General features: G+C 37.0%; 2 non-coding genes across 2 annotated transcripts; both read left to right on the top strand.

Annotated features, from left to right (window-relative positions):
• The first annotated feature begins 301 nt into the window (after positions 1-301).
• LOC132267950 (small nucleolar RNA R71) lies at positions 302-407 on the top strand. The gene has a single exon (XR_009469140.1). It is a non-coding gene; the product is annotated as a small nucleolar RNA R71 (small nucleolar RNA).
• Positions 408-12,085: 11,678 nt separating this feature from the next.
• On the top strand, positions 12,086-12,191 carry LOC132267904 (small nucleolar RNA R71). The gene has a single exon (XR_009469123.1). It is a non-coding gene; the product is annotated as a small nucleolar RNA R71 (small nucleolar RNA).
• Positions 12,192-17,664: the final 5,473 nt, after the last annotated feature.

Below are 17,664 nucleotides of genomic sequence, written 5' to 3'. Positions count from 1 at the left end.
GATAGGAGCAAAGCCAGATGATAAAATTTGATCGAACCTATGGTTCAAGGCTTATATTTGAGCAGTTAACTCACTAGATTTATCTATCTCATAAAGTTTTTCAACCATATGCATTCCAGGTGTAGACCTAGACCTAGAGAAAGAAGCATATTGCACTGAGTTTTCACTTAGGGCCTCAAACAGTTCCCAAACGTCAGCCGGACTCTTACGCAGAAAAGGTCCGTTACTGGAAGCATGAACCATATTTCTATAAGAATCTGTACGACTATCATAGAATATCTATAGTAAGTGCCGTTGAGCAATATCATGGTGTGGATAATTTCTCAAAAGATCATTGTATCTCTCCCATACATCATAGAGCTGTTCTCCCGGGATTTGGGAAAATGCCATGATTTCTCTTCTCATTTGTGTGGTTTTACCCATGGTATAGTATTTCTTCACAAACTCCTGTTGCAACATATCCCATGTAGATATGGACTTTGTTGGAAGGGACTGTTACCAAGTTCTTGCTTTGTCCTTGAGAGCGAACAGAAAAAGTCGCATTCTGAATGAATCATTGGTTAAAGTAGTCAACTTGGTAGTTGAACACAATTCCATAAACACATCCAAGTGCTTATAAGGATCCTCTATTGCATACCCATGGAAGGTAGGAAGCATTTGGATCATAGCAGGCTTCATCTCAAAATGGGTTGTATCAGCATCTGGAAAAACAAAGCATGAAGGAGAAGTGTATGTGATAGGAATAAAATGGTCCCTCAATTGTGGTTGTGGAGGACGAACAGGTGAATCCCGGTCTCCATTACCATTACCATTATTACTCGGTGCATTACGTTGCTCAACCATGTTATCAGATGAACTATCTATATTATTTAAGTGTTTCTTAAGTTTTCTTAACTCACTAATAGTTCTCTCTATTTCAGGATGATGCACTAAAGGCTTTGACCTATTTTGGCAAGTTAATAGGCACTGGTTCCACTAATCCTAACAATACCAAAAATAAAGTATTCCAAGTAACAGAAAAAAGTGTAATGGGATTTTTGAGTTGGCAGAATGTTTTAAGTTGCAGTCTTAAGGGAAGGGTAGGAAGAAGATGGCAAGGATCATGTTTACAGCTACTTTATATTTTCTTTGGTGGGAAAGAAATGACAGAATGTTTAATGATAGAATGAGAGAGTTTAAGGATTTAGTAAAATGTATTCTTTGGGAGGTACTTGATGTTCTTGGGGTATGCCTTCAGGACATTTTGTAGTTCTATTTGTTTTTGCTAGTTTGTGAGTTTTGTATATCCTTTATTTAAGGGTATTGGTTTGTTTTTTCTTTTTGTAAGGGGATGCCCTAACTTTCCTCTTGTACTATTTTGTTCATATTCTATTGAAATTCCTTCATTTAGGAAAAAAAAATATATATATTATAAGAATTCACAAAAAGGTTTAATAAACCGAAGTTTTTTCTCCCTTAAGCGTCTTTATCCTCACTGCTAACTTGTACCTGAAAAGAAAAAGAAGTAAGGTGAGATATAAGAAAGTCCGAAGACTCGTAAACCAAAATAACTAATTAAAAACTAAAACAAAAACTAATCTCCCCGACAACAGCGCCAAAAATTATTGTTGTCATTTTACACTCGCAATAGAACGATTCCGCACTGAATAGTGCTATAGAAAGAAATGTCGAACCCACAGGGAGAAGAGATTTATATTTCAGTCTTTAACTTTGTTCTATGGTTTATAGGTAACTTGGTTGGAAAGTTTGTTGGTTGTCATGATTTAACAAACTAGATTTAAAACAAAATATTAAATTAACACAAAGTAATAAGTTAAGCGATCAGAGAGAGAGATCTTAGGGATTTGACTTCACCACAACCATCATACTATAGTTAATTATACTAACTCTGAGAATTTGATAATGATATTTTCCAAAGTAATTGAACTCAATAACATTCGTTCAATTCGGGCTTTAAATAAAGATGTTTTACAAAATTAGCTACCTATAACCTATCTGCGGTTATCGTGGATTATCCACCTACCTACTCTAACTACTTTAACTACGTTGCAAACAATCCACCTTTCTGAAGCATAGACTATGAAAACATACTTTTGCAAAATACAATGGAACACCATTATATAACCTCTATTCTTATGGCTAGTAGGGCTCCGCCAGATACCGTCCAATAAGATAGGTTGAGAATAGAAAATAGACTATTACATCTAAGACAAGGTAGTAACAGTTTATAATCTATTAAAGCATGAAAACCACTTGAATTGTCTCAAGTGCTCATAGTCATATAATCAAGAAAATACATATATTAAAATTAATCCCAGAGTTAAAACAATCAAACCATAGTATTAGGTTGGGTTACATCAGTATCCTAAGAAAGGAATTAGCTACTCGTGACAAGGTTGGATATCATCTATGTTGAGTTCATCTCCATCGTCACGGACTGTACTTCTCTTCTCAGGATCTTCACTTTCATGGTTGTCGGAACCCTAAAAGCCACCACACCTTCAGCCTTCTGAATAACACCGTAAAACAGATTGAAATTTCGGACCCCTTCTATTAAAGCTTACGCCTTCTTTTATAGAAGAAAATAAGTATTTGGTGGGCTTTTAGGTCTTCTGGCCCAACTGAGATGAGATACGACTGATAAAGAGAGCAATCCCGCAATATTAATCTGACATGTCATGGAGGCTCGAGCTTCATATGATTGATACTCGAGCTTCTATAAATGGTGCTCGATCTTTACTTCGCCACTTAGCCAAATTTCTTCAACTATTTTCCAAAGCATCTTTTTCTTCAACACTTAGAATATTTCTGGGACTCATCTCTTTTAACATTGCTCGATCCAAGCTGCATGGGCTCGAGCACTAAGTACCGGGCTCGAGCATCAGGAACACCAGGCTAGAGCTTCAGTACACCTGGCTCGAGCTTTAGTTGTTAGTGCTCGATCCTAGAGGTAAGGCAAGAGACCTGGGAGCATAGCCTTGAGGGTCAATGCTCGAGCACCCCTAGGTAAGGCTCGAGCACCTTATTGTGAGGCTCGAGCTTCAAGGTACGAGGCTCGAGCTTTTGGGTCTTATTGACTTTTCTTCTTTTCTTTGCTGTGATACTCGAGCCTCCATACTTGGGCTCGAGCTCTAAGGCTTAAATTTCTTCAAAATCCACCATTTAAGCTCTCGGCCTGCTCTGAATGACCGACAACGACTCTGTAAGCTTCGGTATCATCATAAAGTCCCGATTTTAATCATTTCTCTGGGAAAGTACCTACAAACACACATTAAGCATAAATTAATCAAACTATGGATAGAAGTATCACTTTAGACCTTAACATATATGTATTTAGGGGCTCGAATATGCATATATTCAGCGCTCATCACACCCCTAAACTTACATATTGCTAGTCCCTTAGTAATACAGAACTAAAAAGCCACTTTTGTGGGAATCATGGTTGCATTTAGCCTATGCAACAAGCCTTTATACCCCTAGGTTACCCCTAGTGGACAAGTTGTAGTCTCATGAGGGTTTCTAGTGAAGATACCCACAAACTTCTCAAATCAGTGCCTTACTGCACAGCAAGCTGATTCAAGCCTGTTTTCAAATCATATTATCCTTACAGTTCATTAATCATTCAAATACAGCAAATGTACCAATCATGTAAACCGAAAAACGTTCAACTTCAAATTTCAATTAAGCATCCATATTTTCATATATCAGTTTAATCATTTATTCAACAATCTTAGTCTCTGAAACACTTTATAATAGTGATCCTATAATTCAACGTGTGGCTTACTGTCCATACTTGCATTTATTCCTTATTATTCCTTAATTCACAGGCAAACTTTTCAAATTCTAACTCCCAAGGTATTTTATTTTTCTCGGGTATGCATTTTTTCAAAAAGGATACGGTGCAATGTTCAGATTTATTAAGCTTTCTAAATCACCCATGTAGCGAACTTTCAGCCAATGACTCCCAGACCAGATGGTCTTAAGGCATTAAGTGTTAAACCACCCCTAAGGACTTAATTGTTCAAGTAATCTAGGCAACCTAAACCCCTTACGTAACAAGCTTCAACCAATGACTCCCAGACCAGACGATCTTAGGGTATTAGGTGTCAGAACACACCCCTAAAGCCTTAATCACTCAAGCAATCTAAGTACAAACCTGAACTTAATCATTTTCTACTTCTTTTTTCATCATACATCATTTTTTTCATTTTTTTTTCTTTCACATTGGTGAAAATTTTTTCTTTATTACATTGCATACATACCAAATCTTTCTTCTTCTTTTTTTTTTTTTTTTTCCCTATGCCATGATCATCAAAACTATCAAATCTACCTGATCATCTCAGTCTAACTCAAAACAAAATAAGACTTCTAATTTCTACCCCACAAAATTCATGAAAGTGTGAATATGTGTAAAGTGTAGCATCTCAGAGATCAGTATCATTAAACAATAATCATCCTAATAGAGTAGACCACAGGCCACCAATTGATTTCAAAAAATTTCAAGGAATCCTTTTCACAATATTTTAGCATACAAACCATTTCTAACCAACATTAGACTACAAACAGAGTATATAACCATCAACAGACTCAAATACATGCTCATATCATCAACTATCAAATCATATCCTTGTGTTAAACCAAAATTTAAAATTTAAAATTTCCCAACAACTTACCCCCAAACTTATGGTGCACATTGTCCTCAATGTGTGAGAACAAAAGAGAGTTAGAAAGATATTACCATACAAGCAGACTAGCAAAGATATGACAAAAGAATGCAAAGACAGGTAAAAAGAATTTTCAGCATCTCATCCTTCAATATAGTGGTTCCTCAAAACCACCCAAGGTTGCTGTCAGTCAAATTACCCCCAAACTTAATCTGTAGTATCTGGCAGAATCAATAAACTCCAACACACATCAGAGTAACAAGAGTATAGAGTAATCATAGAGAATATCACAATGAACAAAAATACTAACACAAGGATAATATCAAAAAGCATATATATATATATATATATATATATATATATCAGAAATCAATACAACGCTTCTAAAATAAAGACTTAGGGCAAATATACATCATATGGAAATAAATACATCAAAAAGACTACCCTAGTCAACAAAAATACAGAAAAGCCCTAACAAGCTAATCCATAGGCAATGGTGGTGAATCGGAAGAAGTAGAAGGAGCGGACAGAGTGCGGTGCAATAACTCCTCCAATATGCTCTACTGTGCAGTCAGCATCTGCTGCAGCACCATCTAACCATCCTACAACTCGGCCACCCTGGCCTGTAACTCTCTAATCTCAGCCTGAGAAGAACTCTCAGGCCGGGCTGCAAGAATAGGACTCCTCCTAACCTAGAGCCTAGAATCGGAGAGATACACCTCCTTATCCGTAGCCTCATCATCTGCCCTCCTAGCAGCAACTGCTATGTATCCCTCATCACCAAACTCTATTGCATCCCAATGATGTGCCGGCATATGTCCCCATACTTTATTCCATTCTTTCGTCCCAAATTTTGGAGATTCATCACATGATTCTTCTTTTGGACCCACCACAAAACCCTGCAATTCGAACAATCTTGTAATCATGTATAGAAAGGGTGGCATATGGGTAGGGACAGTTTTGTGTGGTTTAATCTTTGGCCAAAACTGTAATAGTTGACAGAAAATCATTCTAGGGAATGAATACCAATGCTCAAACTAAATAGCATACAGTTCCTAGAGAAAATCAGTATTCCTAATAATCTTATATCCAAGAGGATGGACATTAGCAGAGATGATAGAATCTGGAATCCATAACGTCTTCAGAATTTTAGCTTTGGTAGTGCTGCTACGTTTTCTCTTGGAAAACCTACCATCACACAACTTCTGAATCAGAGTTTCTGTAATTTGTACCCTAGGAAAAGGTGTGAAAATAGGACAACTACATCGCTCATCTATTACCTCAGGAAGAGCATGATAACATTCTAGAGCTGCAGCAGTAGAATCAGGATTAATAATCAACTCATGCCCATTAATCGTAGTCCTAAGCTCCCAAGGGTCATCCTCACTATAAACAAGATTGAGGTAAAATAAATGAACTAAACGAGGAAAAGTAACCTGAGTAACAAGGACCACGAAATGATTTCATAGCCCATCTAATGCGAGGATCATTGATGAATGCCTAATAATCAAAGTTCGTTTCATAAGAAATTGTAATTGTCTTCGAAGCACTAGGCAACAAATCTTTCATCCCTCTAGCGCGCTTAGCAGAAGTAGGACAAATCATCCTCAAAAAAATCCTTAAAATCTTCCAAAACTCTTCTGCAATCTGCTAATGGAAGCTCGAGCTTCAACCTCTCAGGCTCGAGCTTCAACCAATGCTCGAGCTTCAAATTGCAAAGCTCGAGCCTTACCTGGATTTTCAGCAACACAGATCGCAAATCTTAGTGTATGATTCAATCTAAACAACTAGTCTATGTGGATGATGTAGAACAGAACCCAAAGAATCATATATTCAAAGAATAAGTCATACTCTCCTTTATTAGATCTAGAAAATTAATGAACTCAAGAAAGTCTAATTAAAAGAAGATAAAGAAAGAAAAACTTACCTCTATATTTCTTGTAGATCTGGGATGAAAATGAGAAGTAACTCCGATTATGGATAGTAAGAGAACTTGGAGAGCTTATATAAAGAACCATGGATTTCCTTTTTATTCTAGGAGACGGAGTACTCAGTTTTTTTATTTTAAAACTTTTAGAACCTCAGGCTCGAGCATCAAAGGTTTGGGCTCGAGCTTGCCACCACTCTTCCCTAAATTCACAATGATGGAAGGCTCGAGCTTCAGGTACTGATGCTCGAGCCTGTAGCTGCTGATGCTCGTGCCTCAACTGTCAGGCTCGAGCATTGTTACAAATATTTGGATTTTTTATTATTTTTCAATTTTTATTTTCTTTTTCTTTTTCAAACTTAAGCTAACTAAACTATAACTAAAATAAACCTAAAAATTACTAAACCACGAAAAATAACTAATTAAAACACACGAAAATAATGAAAAAATAAAAATAAAACAAAATTTGTGGTACAACGTACAAATGTTAAGTTTAATGTCGATAGCTTGACAGCATGCTATGTTTAACGTTGATAGCTCGACGAAAACCCGACCTCTCTAGTCCAAGTAAATAGGATCATGAAGTTCTATTGCCTCCACTGTGCCTCTCTGCACACTACCCTCTATATAGGATTTCAATCTCTGTCCATTGAACTTGGACAGTTGTCCAATCTTCCAATCTTGTATTTCTATTGCACTGTAAGGTATAACAGAAATAACCATGTATAGACCTTCCCAACGTGACTTTAACTTTCTAGGAAAAGTTTCAGTCGTGTATTAAACAACTAAACCTTCTTCCTAGGCTCAAAAGTCTTACATAAGATCTGCTTTTCATGAAATGCCTTAGTCTTTGCTTTATAAACCTTAGCACCCTCATAAGCATCATTACGCAATTCTTCAAGCTCAGTTAATTGAAGCTTGTTATTAGAACCAACAGATGTCATATCAAAATTGAGCTTTTTAATGGCCCAGAAAGCTCTATGTTCTAACTCTATAGGAAGATGGCACCCTTTACCATAGACTAGAAGGTTAGGTGACATACCAATCGGAGTCTTATAAGCAGTACAGTAAGCCTACAAAGCATCGTTCAGTCTAGAAGACCAATCTTTACGATCTGGTTTAACCATTTGCTAAGAATTCTTTTAATTTCACGATTGGATATTTCTACTTGGCCACTTGTTTGGGGATGATAGGCAGAAGCAACTTTATGAGTGACAGAGTATCTTTGGACCAAGGTACAGAAGTACGTATTATAAAAGTGAGCACCCCCATTACTAACAATAGCTCGTGGCATACCAAACTAACTAAAGATGTTCATTTGAATGAACTCAACAACAACTGCATGATCGGTGGTTTTAGTAGCTACTGCTTCAACCCATTTAGACACATAGTCAACAGCTACAAGAATGTATTCATTATGATTAAACAGAACAAAAGGACACATGAAATCAATACCCTAAACATCAAAAACCTCAATAACTAAGATTGGAGTTAAAGGCTTTATGTTCCTTCTAGAGAAAACATAATCTACAGAATAAGTTTGCATCCCGGAAGAGCGAAGGCCAAAAGAAACCGCACTGAAGAATTTTAGCTGCAGTTTTCTTTGCACTCAAATGACATCCACATGCCAAACTATGACAGAAGGTCAGAATACTATAAAACTCACTCTTAGGAACGCATCTACGAATGATTTGATCAGCACAGTATTTGAATAACTGAGGACTTCCAATAGTACATCCTAATTTGGGAGTAGAATCGATTATTTTCTTACTTTGACCAAGACAAAGGAATTTTGGCTATTGCGAGGTAATTCACAATATCAGCAAACCAAGCCAAATCCTTACCAGAAACCTCAAACAGTTGTTTATCCAAGAAGGAATCACAAACGGGAAGTGAAGATGAGGTATCCTCAATACGAATTCTAGAAAGATGGTCAACTACAACATTTTCTCAGATCGTATAATCAAACTCTTGAAGCAAGAGGATCCATCAAATCAAACGGGGTTTAGTTTTCTTTTTGGAAAGAAGATGTCTCAAAGCAGAATGATCAGAATAGACTATGACTTTGGAACCTAATAGATATGATCAGAATTTGTCCGAAGCGAAGACAACAGCAAATAACTCTTTTTCAGTAGTTGTATAATTCAATTGTGCATCTGACAGAGTTTTACTCGCATAGTAAATGACATGAGGAAGTTTATTCACTCGTTATCCCAAGACATCACCCATAGCATAATCAGATGCGTCACACATAATCTCAAACGGAAGAGCCCAGTTCGGAGGATTCATGATAGGAGCTGAAGAAAGAAGAGAGCGAAGCTTTTGGAAAGCTTCAAGACATGATTCATCAAAGACAAAAGGAACGTTCTTTGCACGTAAATTACACAAAGGATGGGAAATTTTGCTGATATCCTTAATGAAGCGTCGATAGAACCCAGTGTGCCCAAGAAATAATCGCACTCCCCTTACAGAGGTAAGAGGAGGCAATTTTGAGATCAAATCTACTTTAGCTTTATCAACTTCAATACCTCTCTCTGAAATGATATGGCCTAACACAATTCCATCTTGAACCATAAAATGGCTCTTCTCGCAACTAAGAATAAGATTGGTTTACCTAAAACGCTGAAGCACTAGGGAAAGATTTTGGAGACAGTTTTCGAATATGGACCCGAAAATAAAGAAGTCATCCATAAAGACTTTGAGAAACTTCTCAACCATATCCAAAAAGATAGACACCATATACCTCTAGAATGTTGTTGGCGCATTACATAAACTGAAAGGCATCCGTCTATATGCAAATGTATCGAATGGACAAGTGAAAGTAGTTTTCTCTTGATCCTTAGGATCAATGGCCACCTGAATATTGCCGGAATATCTGTCTAAAAAGCAATAATAGCTCTGGCCAGCCAATCGCTCTAGAATCTGATCAATGAATGAAAGTGGAAAATGATCTTTTCTAGTAGCGGAGTTAAGTTTCCGGTAATCAATACACACACGCCATCCATTGGTGGTGCGTTGTGGAACTAATTCTCCTTCAGAATTCTCAACTACTGTAATACTTGTCTTTTTAGGTACTACTTGAGTAGGACTCACCCACTTGCTATCTGAGATGGGGTAAATTATTCCCGCATCTTGCAACTTCACAACTTCCTTCAACACTGCCTCCTTCATATTAGGATTCAATCTTCGTTGGAGTTCACGAGATATTCGAGAATCCTCCTCCAAATGAATCTGATGCATGCAAATTGTGGGGCTAATTCCTTTCAAATCAGCCACACTCTATCCAATAGCCTCTTTGTTTTGTTTAAGAACTTTTAAGAGACTACTTTCTTGGGAACTTATAAGATTGGAAGCAATGATCACCGGGAGGGTGTCATTTAAACCCAAGAAAGTATACTTGAGCTTTTTCAGTTGTGGCTTAAACTCAAGTTTAGGTGGAGACTCTAAAGAAGGAATAGGCGGAGTACTAGAAAGTGGTGGAAAATGCTCTAACTTAGATTTTCATAGAGGAAAATCTGTGATAGTAGTGGAATTGAGCAAAGAATTCACTTCAGCTATCGAAGCATCGATATCGAAATCTTCATAGTTGAAGTGATTCAGACAAGCTTCTAAAGGATCCCTGGATAAAATAGTTGGGAGTGATTCCTCAACCAACTCATCAATAAAATCAAGGAAGAAGCGTTCACTATCATCGTGGGAATGATGAATAGCATTGAAGATGTTTAAATTGACTTTCATATTTCCAAAAGATAAATCCATGGCTCCAGTCCTACAGTAAATGTACGCATTCGTTGTGGCTAGAAAAGGTCGCCCAAGAATGACTGGAATATACTTTTTGGAATTGTAGACCGGTTCAATTTCAAGAACTAGAAAATCAACCAAAAAATAGAACTTGTCTACTTTTATAAGTACATCTTTAACAATACCTCGCTGTTGTCTGACAGAACAGTCAGCAAGCTGTAGAACAACCGACGTAGGTTTTAACTCTCCCAAATCTAACTTCTCATACACCAAGTAAGGAATAAGATTAACACTTTCTCCAAGGTCAAGAAGTGGTCGCTCTATCACATTGTTTCCAATGACATAAAAAATTGTAGGCGCACAAGGATCTTTAACCTTTAGAGGAGTGTTATACTTAAGAATAACACTGACTTGCTCGACGAGACAAATTTTCTTAGGAACTTGGCTTTTGGATTTTCTCTTAAGAGTGCACAAGTCCTTTAGAAATTTGGAATAGGCTGGAATTTTCTTTATAGCATCGAGCAGAGGAAGATTGATTTTGACCCGTTAAAAAACCTCCATCATATCTTAAATTTTCTCCCCTTATTTACCAAAAGTGGGAGGGTTCCTTGAGACGCTCTGGATAAGGCACTTTTGGTTCATAAGCTGTCTCAGGGTTAGGAACAGATGAAGAAGTAACTCCACCTTTAACTCCTCCTGTGGATTGTGGAATAAAACTTGAGGAAACATCCTTGGGATGTGGATTATGAATGATAGGAACAATGGGAATCCTAAGCCTTTCTTTTTTCTCATGTCCTTTTTCAACTTAGTTATCAACCACTCGACTACTCCTCAATATTGTTATAGCCTGAACTTGCTCATGATGAATACCTAAGGAATTGGTTTCATCAATCATATAAGTCTGCCTTTCGAGTTGGCTATTGGCTGACTAAGCATATTTCCATCCTCTCTTCGAGATAGAGTACTCGCTACTTACCTAACTTGTACCTCTAACTTTGCTATGGCTTGAGAATGAGAATTTATAAGTTGGGTATTGGCTTTAAGATCAACAAGAGAATTGAGCACTTGTTACTCAAACGCATAATTTCCAGGCGGAGGTGGAAGATTTGGAGCTTGAGTGGGTTAATTCCTAAACTGAGGTGGATGGTAAATACTAGATTGGTTGAAAGATTTATTTTATGGCATAGGATTGGATGAATTCTGATACTGCCCCTGAGATTGAGGAACAGTATTTCCTTGATTTGAATTACGCCATGACAGATTAGGATGATCTCTCCAGCCAGGATTATATATAGAATAATATGGATTATAGGCTGGTCTAGAGAATGTAGCATTCGCTTGCTCCTGTGGGATCTCAGATGATTATCCTAACATAGGGCAAGTGTCAGCAAAATGGTTAGGATTAATACAGATGGAACAAACTTCCTTGGGTAAGGCAGTTTATGGATTGGCGATGGGAGCAAAGCCAAATGATAAAATTTGATCAAACCTACGGTTCAAGGCTTCTATTTGAGCGGTTAACTCATTAGATTTATCTACCTCATAAAGTTTTTCAACCTTATACATTCTAGGTGAAGACCTAGACCTAGAGGAAGAAGCATATTGCACTAAGTTTTCACTTAGGGCCTTAAACAGTTCCCAAGCGTCAGCCGGACTCTTACACAGAAAAGCTTCATTACTAGAAGCATCCACCATATTTCTATAAGAATCTATAAGACTATCATAGAATATCTGTATTAAGTGCCATTGAGCAATATCATGGTGTGGACACTTTCTCAGAAGATCATTGTATCTCTCCCATGCATCATGGAGTTGTTCTCCTGGGATTTGGGAAAATGCCATGATTTCTCTTCTCATTTGTGTGGTTTTACCCACAGTGTAGTATTTCTTCAAGAACTCATGTTGCAACATGTCCCATGCAGATATGGAATTTGTTGGAAGGGACTGTAACCAAGTTCTTGCTTTGTTCTTGAGAGAGAATAGGCTAAGTCGCATTCTGAATAAATCATTGGTTAAAGTGGTCAACTTGGTAGTTGAACACAATTCCAAAAACACATCCAAGTGCTTAGAAGGATCCTCTGTTGCATACCCATGGAAGGTAGGAATCATTTGGATCATAGAAGGCTTGATCTCAAAATGGGTTGCATCAGCATCCGAAAAAAAAAAGCATAAAGGAGAAATGTATGTGGTGGGAATAAAATGGTCCCTCAATTGTGGTTGTGGAGGAGGAACAGGTGGATCCCGGTCTCTATTACCATTATCATTATTACCCGGTGCATTACGTTGCTCAACCATGTTATCAGAGGAACTATCTATATTATTTAAGTCTTTCTTAAGTTTTCTTAACTGACTAATAGTTCTCTCTATTTTAGGATCATGCACTAAAGGTTTTGACATTAACATGTACTGGTTCCACTAATCCTAACAATAGCAAAAATAAAGTATTCCAAGTAACAGAAAAATAGTAAGAACTCACAAAAGGGTTTAATAAACCGAATCTTTTTCTCCCTTAAGCGTCTTTGTCCTCATTGCTAACTTGTACCTGAAAAGAAAAAGAAGTAGGTGAGATATCAAAAAGTCCGAAGACTCGTAAACCAAAATAACTAATTAAAAACTAATCTCGTCGGCAACGGCGCTAAAAATTGTTGTTGTTATTTTACACTCGCAATAGAATGATTCTGTGCAGAATAGTGCTATACAAAGAGATGTCGAATGCACAGGGAGAAGAGATTTATATTTCAGTCTTTAACTTTGTTCTACGGTTTACAAGTAACTTGGTTGGAAAGTTTGTTGGTTGTCATGATTTAACAAACTAGAATTAAAACAAAATATTAAATTAACATAAAGTAAACTAAGTTAAACGATCAGAGAGAGAGATCTTAGGGCTTTGACTTCACCGCAACCATCATACTATAGTTAATTATACTAACTCTGGGAATTTGATAATGATATTTTCCAAAGAAATTGAACTCAATAACATTCGTTCAATTCGAATTTTAAAGAAAGATGTTTTACAAAAGTAGCTAACTATAACCTATCTGCGATTAGCGTGGATTATCCTCCTACTTACTCTAACTACTTTAACTACTTTAACTACATTGCAAACAATCCACCTTTCCTAAGCATAGACTATGAAAACATTATTTTGCAAAATACATTGGAACACCATTATACGAACCTCTATTCTTATGGCCAGCAGGGCTCCACCAGATACCGTCCAATAAGATAGGTCGAGAATAGAAAACAGACTATTACATCTAAGACAAGGTAGTAACAGTTTATAATCTATTAAAACATAAAAACCACTTGAGTTGTCTCTAGTGCTCATAGTCATATAATCAAGAAAATACATATATTAAAATTAATCCCAGAGTTAAAATAATCAAACCATAGTATTAGGTTAGGTTACATCAGTGCCTTAAGAGAGGAATTAGCTACTCATGATAAGGTTGGATATCATTTGTGTTGAGTTCATCTCCATCGTCACGGACGGCACTTCTCTTCTCAAGATCTTCACTTTCAAGGTTATATGAACCCTAAAAGCAACCACTCCTTCAGCCTTCTAAATAACACCATAAAAGAGATTGAAATTTCGGATCCCTTCTATTAAGGCTTATGCATTCTTTTATAAAAGAAAATAAGTATTTGGTGGGCATTTAGGTCTTTTGGCCCAACTAGGATGAGATACGACTGATAAAAAGAACAATCTCGCAATATTAATCTGACATGTCATGGAAGGCTCGAGCTTCAGGGACAAAGGCTCTAGCTTTAAGGTTCAGGCTCGAGCTTTAGGAACAAGGCTCGAGCTTCACAGGATTAATGCTCGAGCTTCCATAAATGGTGCTCGATCTTCACTTTGACACTTAGCCAAATTTCTTCAACTATTTTTCGAAGCGTCTTTTTCTTCAACACTTAGAATATTTCTAGGACTCATCTCTTTTCACATTGCTCAATCCAAGCTGCCAGGGCTCGAGCACTAGGTACCAGGCTCAAGCATCAAGAACACCAGGCTCGAGCTTCAGTACACTAGGCTCGAGCTTCAGTTGTTAGTGCTCGATCCTGGAGGTAAGGCACGAGACCTAGGAGCATAGCCTTGCAATTAAATTAACTGTTTAATTTTCAATGCCTCATGCTCGAGCTTGAGAGTCAATGCTCGAGCACCCCTAGGTAAGGCTCGAGCACCTTATTGTGAGGCTCGAGCTTCAAGGTACGAGGCTCGAGCTTTTGGGTCTTGTTGACTTTTCTTCTTTTCTTTGCTGTGATACTCGAGCCTCCATACTTGGGCTCGAGCTCTAAGGCTTGAATTTCTTCAAACTTAACCATTTAAGCTCTCGGCTTGCTCTGAATGATTGGTAACGACTCTGTAAGCTTCGATATCATCATAAAGTCTCAGTTTTAAACATTTCTTTAGGAAAGTACCTACAAACACACATTAAGCATAAATTAATCTAACTATGGATAGAAGTATCACTTTAGACCTTAAGATATATGTATTTAGGGGCTCGAATATGCATATATTCAGCGCTCATCACTTACCATACATCTCATCCTTCCATCTATAGCCCTGCAATCTCTTCTAAAAAACTATAGCCAAATCCCTAAGACCTAGAACTAAATCCCAAAGTGCCCGAACAATCTATGAATAAAACAACCAAATTCAAGAAACATGCAAGAACAACAACTAAATTCATGGAATAGAATAAAAGAAAAATATGTCGTAATGACCCGATTAATTCATACAATCAAACTAATTTCTTTCTTTGTAATTTATACCCTAAAATCCGTCTAGAGATGAATAGAACAAAGACTTGCCTCAAGAGTCTAGGGTTGAAACTTTACACCGTTCTTTTCAAAAGTTCCTTTGACACCAACGCCTTTCTAGTCACCGTCGTCTACCTCTGCGCTCCGAATATCGCCCACAATAGCCAGCCTCACCACTCTCCTCCTTCCTCATTTTTTTTTTCTTTCTTCCTATTTCTCTCTTTCTTTTCTTTCTTTTTCGCCGCCGCTCTTTGTTATTTTTCTCTCTGTTCCGTGCACAGCCTCACCCACATACCACAACACATGAATATAAATATGCAATCTATCCTCTAACCTAATCATATACTAACTTACCTACTTCCAACCACACCATATCACACCCATATCTATAATACACTAATCAACCACACATTGCCATGTTTGGATTTGAAAAGCTGCTAAATGCACTTAACATTATAATATAAATAAAAATTAAATATTAACAATACCAACTATCAGGTTAGTGAATATATATATATATATATATATATATATATATATATATATATTATATATGTATATTTATATATACGTTTTAGGTTTATATATATATATATATATATATACATACATTAATATAGTATATGTACATATAATTATATATATATTTGCCCAACCATACCACTATGGGCTAAAATATCAGCCTATCCAAACTTCTTCCCTATTACCCAACACCATTTAGTTGGCCCACACTACAAGCCCAAAACCTCCTTTAATATTATAAAAAAAAAAAAAATCAAACTAAAATAAAGTAATAAATTTAAAACCCTAAGCAACTAACTAAACAAAAACAATTAAACGGAATAATTAAATAATTACAACTCAATGACAATTAATTACACATAAGATAAAAAAAACATTTAAATAATTCACATAGCCACGTAGATAATAAAATAAATAAATAAATAATAGTTCACATAGCCACGTAGATAATAAAACTGAAATAAAATAAATAAATAAAACCGTAGAAAATTTAGAAGTATTACATTCTTCCCCCCTAACAAAGGAATTCCGCCTTCGAATTTCATCTTTTACCTTATTTCAGCAATTCTGGAATACGACATGGTGGATCAACATATGTCGCATCCGGCTGCAACTCGATCTCTCCAACATCTATATGCTGATAGCGATCCTCATCTTGCAAAAATTTTCGCAACATTGACACGTGGAAGACATTATGGACCCAATGTAGATGATTCAGAAGCACTAACCGATAAGCTACGACTCAAACTCGATCCGCAATCATAAAAGGACCGACAAAACATGGTGACAACTTCCCCTTCTTCCCACTGCACATTACTCTCTTCATGGGAGATACTTTAAGCAACACCTGATCCCCTACCTGAAACTCTAAATTACAAGTATGACGATCCGCATAACTCTTCTGTCTACTCTAGGTAGTGCGCATATAGTCATGAATAAGAGCAATCTTCTTAGAGGTATCCTTGATAAATTCAGGACCCAGAAATTTGCTCTCACTGACCTTTAACCAACAAATAGGAGATCGACATAGTCGGCCGTACAACGCCTCAAACAGTGCCATACCAATAGTCTTATGAAAACTATTATTGTAGGCAAACTCTGTAAGTGGCAAATAATCTTCACAGTTGCCCTTAAAATCAAGGACAGATGAACGAAGGATATCCTCTATAATCTGATTGACCCTCTTGGTCTGCCCATCAGTTTGAGGATGAAAAGCAGTGCTAAAATGTAATTCGGTACCCAAAGCCTACTGGAAACTCCCCCAAAATCTCGATACAAAGCTCGGATCCCTGTCTGATATAATAGACATTGGTATGCCATGCAGCTTCACAATCTCTGCAATGTAAAGCCTCGCCAACTGTTCTGAAGTGAAATCAGTGCGAATAAGTAATAAATGAGCTGATTTGGTCAACCTATCAACAATGACCCAAATAAAATTGTGGTTCCTGTTGGAATTGGGTAATTCGTTAACAAAATCCATATAGATACCCATTTCCACTCCGGTATAGGAAGTGGCTGCAAAGAACCAGGCAGTCTCTGATGATCAATCTTGACCATCTAACAGGTACTACATTTGGAGACAAAGATGGCTATATCCCTCTTCATACCTGCCCACCAAAATTGTCACTTCATATCTTGATACATCTTATCTCCGCTTAGGTGGATAGAAAACTCAGATTTGTGAACCTCCATCATAACATCTTTTCTTAAATCATCAGTAGAAGGTATTACTAGGCGTCCTTTGTACCTTAACCCTCCATCTGCCCCAATAGAGTAAAATGGGACATCACTAGAAGCTAACTCCGTAACTCTATCGATGCACTACTGGTCCATAAGTTGTGCCTTCAGTATTTTGTGGATGATAGCAGGTGTAATTACTATGTACACCACAAAAGCATCAGACAACTCATCTACAGTCTTCAAAGCATTCTATTCTATAGCAAACATTGCAGAAAGACCAGCATAGAGTCGGCGACTAAATGCATCAACCACTGCATTCGCTTTCCCTGGATGGTATTATATAGAGAAGTGGTAATCTTTCACAAACTC

This window comes from Cornus florida, unplaced genomic scaffold (assembly GCF_030987335.1).
Source record: "Cornus florida cultivar Cherokee Brave unplaced genomic scaffold, ASM3098733v1 CherokeeBrave_3.0.0_Hap2_Chr07, whole genome shotgun sequence".
Taxonomy (NCBI): domain Eukaryota; kingdom Viridiplantae; phylum Streptophyta; class Magnoliopsida; order Cornales; family Cornaceae; genus Cornus; species Cornus florida.
The sequence above is the reverse complement of the archived record's forward strand: the minus strand, read 5'-3'. Positions and strand labels throughout refer to the sequence as shown.